A 5,160-nucleotide genomic window follows, 5' to 3' on the forward strand; every position below is an offset into this window, starting at 1 on the left:
ATTAAATTCAATTGAAAATTAACAATGGTAAAAAGGCGATTCCGGAGTTCGGGATTTCATATTCGAGCTATTTTGGGATTTTAAATTGGTTATCCAATCTTGTGAAACTTATGGTTTTAAGGAGATTAATTCTTAAATCCTTCGAATACCCTTTCGAGTGAGACAAAGAGTGCCTTAATCAAACTAATCCTACTTTCGTGGAGTTAGAATTAATTAAGACCCATTAAGTTCTTTAATTAATCTGTGAATCCTCTTAATCCTTAGTCTATTTCTAGATCTAAGTTAATTAAGTCCAATTCCTTGATTATCTATCACAAGGCCTTCTCCTTTCGGTGCCTCAACCATGGATTAAGAACATCACTTAATGGGATCCTACACTAAGCATGTCATTAAGTACACAAGAAATGAATAAAACTCATTAAGACCACAAAATATGGATTACCCAATCAAAATCCACAAAATATCTCAAATATTACAACCCTTACTTCAGAATCAAAGGTAAAACTACTCACTATCCATAATGCTTACAAGATATATTGAGTTTAAATGGAAATAAAGCTTTAATCTAAGCTAAGGAATAAGAAATTAAACACTAGAAATATAGAAAAATGTAAGGAAAGAAAGAAATTTGCAAATCGTGGTTGAAAATGGTGTGGAAGGTGAAAGTGACTCTTCAAATTCTGCCTCTCCTCTCCTTTCCTTTTCTGCTCCTTGCTTAAGTTCTACCTTAGGTGCATCTTCTTCCTTGAATGATGGTTGCTTAGATTCGACTTTTTCCTTTTGTGTGAGTTGAAAAACTGGAGCAGAAATGAATGCTGGACTTCCCTCTAGATGTTGAGCATATGCAGCCACATGAGGGTTGTCATAGTCTATGCCTTCTCCATGAACCAAACAATTTTCAAGTGGATCTTCTGGATATCTTTTCTGAAGTGTTCTTCAACCAGCTCATCAATGATATCAACTCTTAAGCAAGTATCAGCTTCAGAATGATGCTTCTTCATAGTGTTATTAATATTGAAAACCAGTTGCTCTTCACCAACTCTAAGAGTCAATTTTTCTCCCTTAACATCAATTAATGCTCCTGCTGTAGCCAGGAAAGGCCTCCCCAAAATGATTGGAATATTAGAATCTTCCTCCATGTCCAAGATGACAAAATCAACAGGTATGTAGAACTTCCCAACCTTCAGAGGCACATTCTCCAAAATCCCTTCAGGATACTTAATTGATCTGTCAGCTAGCTGAAGAGAAATGTGGGTTGGCTTAAGATCTCCCATATTGAGCTTCTCATAAATGGAAAGGGGCATAAGGCTTACACTAGCCCCTAAATCACATAAAGCTTTTGTAGAACATGATTCCCCAATGTGGCATGGAATTGAAAAACTCCCTGGATCCTTGAGCTTTGGAGGAAGTTTCCTTTGGAGGATAGCACTACATTCCTCAGTTAAGGCTACAGTTTCATGGTCTTCAAGTCTCCTCTTATTTGAGAGAATCTCTTTTAAGAATTTTGTATAAGAGGGCATTTGTGAAAGAGCATCAACAAAAGGCACATTTATGTATAGCTTCTTCAAAACCTCTAAAAACTTTCCAAATTGCTTATCAAGCTTGGCTTTGTGAAATCTTTATGGAAAGGGAAGCTGTGGCTTGTAGGGATCAGGAGGTATATACTTCTCTTCCTTCTCTTCAATTTTCTCTTTACATTTTTCTGCACTCTCTTATTTTTCACTTTCTTGTTTTTCACCCTCATCAGTTTCTTTCTCATTTTCTCTCTTCTCACTATTTCACTCTTCTCATTATTTACAACTTTCCCACTTCTTAAAGTAATAGCTTGACGCTACTCTCTTGGGTTTTCTGGTTGACTTGGAAGCTTACCAAAAGACTTGGTACCTGAGAAAGATGCTTGTTGTGCAATCTGATTTTCCAGCATTCTGTTATGTGTTTGCATCTGCTCTAGCCTTGCTTTCATCTCTCTCATCTCCTCATCATGCTTATTTTGGTTGGCAAGAATCTGTTGTAATAAAGCTTCAGTGGTGGAACTTTGTTCTTGCTGTTTTGGTGGAGGATTCATATTTTTCTGCTGAAAATTAGGCAATGGTTGCCTATTTTGCTGATATGGAATTCCTTGTTGCTGTAGTGGTTGAAAATTCTGATTTGGGACTTGATTTTGCTGATTTCCCCATGAAAAGTTGGGATGATTCCTCCAAGTTAGATTATAAGTTTGAGAATAAGAATTTCCCATTTGCTTGTTTCCATAATTACCAACATATGCTGCTTGCTCTCCATAGTCTACTCCACAGCTGGTAGTTCCCTCTGCATAAGCCACTTGTTGTGAACTTCCAGATGATGATGATGAACTAACCAACATACTCAAATCTTCCATCTTCTTAGCCAAAACATTTGTAAGTGCATCAAACTTTGCATTAATCATGTTGAACGGATCAAGATCATACATTCCAGCAGCTTGCCTCCTTTGAGTTGGAGCTGGTCCTCTTGGACTACTCCAAAGATGAGTATTCTTTGCAATCTTCTCCAATAGCTCATAAGCTTCATCTTCATGCTTTATAATAAATTCTCCTCCTGTTTGAGCATCAATTATCCCTCTGATTGCAGGAGTAACATTTGTATAAAAATTCTGGTTTATCATCCATTTCAGAATGGCATGATGTGGGCATTGTCTCTCTAATTCCTTCCATCTCATCCATGACTCATATAGAGTTTCATCTTCTCTTGGTCTGAAAGCTGTCATTTGATTCCTCAATTCTTGAGTTTTTCCAGGTGGAAAATATTGTGCAAGAAATGCATCAGTGAGTTGCTCCCAATTTGTGATGGAGTTGTGAGGTAAAGAATCAAGCCAATCCAATGCTCTATCTTTCAAAGAGAATGGGAATAACTTCAATCTTGCTGCATCATCAAACACTCCAGGTTGTTTTTGCATGTCACAAATCATAGCAAACTTCTTCAGATGTGTGTGTGGATTTTCAGAAGGATGTCCTCCAAATTGAGAATTCTGAATCATTTGAAGAACTCCAAAATCCATCTTATAACTATTTGCATCAATTCTTGGTCTTGCTATGCTCTCTCTCAAGTCATCAAAACGAGGAAAAGCATGATCCATCATACTTCCCCTAGGCACATTAGCATTAACAACTTCTTCACCATGGGCTGCATTTTCATTGTTTCGATCATTTCCAGCATTAACACCAATTCTAATTCTTTCATCAGCCATGTCTTCTTCTAATTCAGTTTCTCTCAAGGCTTCTTTCCTTTTTCTGGTTTCTTTCTTGTTGGCTTTACAAAATTTCTCAATTTCACGATTGAACAATAAGGATGTGTCATTTGTGCTTCTAGCTCTTCTCATAAAAGATTAAAAGTACCTGAAAAAGAACAAACAAACACAAAATGAAAAGATAACAAAATAAAACTAAAAACAACTAAAATAATCAAGAATTCAATCTTAAACAAACAACTCCCCGGCAACGGCGCAAAAAACTGATATGGCCCAACCGCAAGTGCACGGTTCATACAAGTAATACAGTAAAGATATCGTTCCCACGAGGAGTTGTGTTAATGATTGAATTTTTAATATAAAAGTTGACTAAATCGAAGTATTTTTGAAATTAAAGTAATGAATTGATGGGTGTTGAGAATGTGAAATCTATATGTGCAAAATTAATATTCTATTCATCAATGTATTAATTAAACTAAAATTGCATCAAATTGAAATAAGCAAGTTCAAATATGGCAAGATTCTAAAATGGCAAGCAATTAAATTCAATTGAAAATTAACAATGGTAAAAAGGCGATTCCGGAGTTCGGGATTTCATATTCGAGCTATTTTGGGATTTTAAATTGGTTATCCAATCTTGTGAAACTTATGGTTTTAAGGAGATTAATTCTTAAATCCTTCGAATACCCTTTCGAGTGAGACAAAGAGTGCCTTAATCAAACTAATCCTACTTTCGTGGAGTTAGAATTAATTAAGACCCATTAAGTTCTTTAATTAATCTGTGAATCCTCTTAATCCTTAGTCTATTTCTAGATCTAAGTTAATTAAGTCCAATTCCTTGATTATCTATCACAAGGCCTTCTCCTTTCGGTGCCTCAACCATGGATTAAGAACATTACTTAATGGGATCCTACACTAAGCATGTCATTAAGTACACAAGAAATGAATAAAACTCATTAAGACCACAAAATATGGATTACCCAATCAAAATCCACAAAATATCTCAAATATTACAACCCTTACTCCAGAATCAAAGGTAAAACTACTCACTATCCATAATGCTTACAAGATATATTGAGTTTAAATGGAAATAAAGCTTTAATCTAAGCTAAGGAATAAGAAATTAAACACTAGAAATATAGAAAAATGTAAGGAAAGAAAGAAATCTGCAAATCTTGGTTGAAAATGGTGTGGAAGGTGAAAGTGACTCTTCAAATTCTGCCTCTCCTCTCCTTTCCTTTTCTGCTCCTTGTCTCCTCCCTTCTAAAATGGGAAATGAGACTATTTATAGCATTTTCTGACATGGAGCCCTAAAATGGTGTGTTCTAGGAGGAATTATCTGAGGGAATCTTCTGCCAGCTCATTAATGAACTCTTTATGGGACTGCATAAGTGGACTGCATAAGTTATGCAGTCCCTTATGCGCTGGCTGGTTCTGGTTCACTTATGCGAAACTGCATGACTTGGTGCATAGGTTATGCACAATTCTGTGAGAGTGCATAAGGGAGGCGTGAATGTGCATAAGCTATGCAGTCTCCTTATGCACATTTCGGTTGGTTCTGGAACAATGATTTTTCTCCTTATGCAGATCTGCATAGCTTATGCGGCAAGTTATGCACAATTTGGTCAATGCATATTTCAGCTTGAAAACTTGTTTTTGACATCTTTGGCTGTAGAAGTCACTCCTCAATAGCAAAATTTCTCTTCAGTCCTTCAAAAACACCATTTTTCCTACAAAACAAAGTAAAAATTACAAATTAATCCAAAATCGATAATTATGAAAAACTAACTAATTAACTAATGAAATTAGCTAAAAATGACTAATAATCAAATAAAATGGTTATGAAATTAGACCTAAATGACTATGCAAAATGTATGCATCACATTTACCCTGTCTTTAATAGCAATTGGGTAAGTCCAGTTCATGTTGTACCCAAA

The 5,160-nt window shown here is 35.7% G+C and overlaps 1 non-coding gene across 1 annotated transcript; it reads left to right on the top strand.

Moving 5' to 3' along the window:
* Positions 1 to 2,651: 2,651 nt before the first annotated feature.
* LOC131176380 (small nucleolar RNA R71) lies at positions 2,652 to 2,758 on the top strand. The gene has a single exon (XR_009146472.1). It is a non-coding gene; the product is annotated as a small nucleolar RNA R71 (small nucleolar RNA).
* The last annotated feature ends 2,402 nt before the right edge of the window (positions 2,759 to 5,160 follow it).

Source organism: Hevea brasiliensis, unplaced genomic scaffold (genome assembly GCF_030052815.1).
Source record: "Hevea brasiliensis isolate MT/VB/25A 57/8 unplaced genomic scaffold, ASM3005281v1 Scaf1, whole genome shotgun sequence".
Classification (NCBI taxonomy): domain Eukaryota; kingdom Viridiplantae; phylum Streptophyta; class Magnoliopsida; order Malpighiales; family Euphorbiaceae; genus Hevea; species Hevea brasiliensis.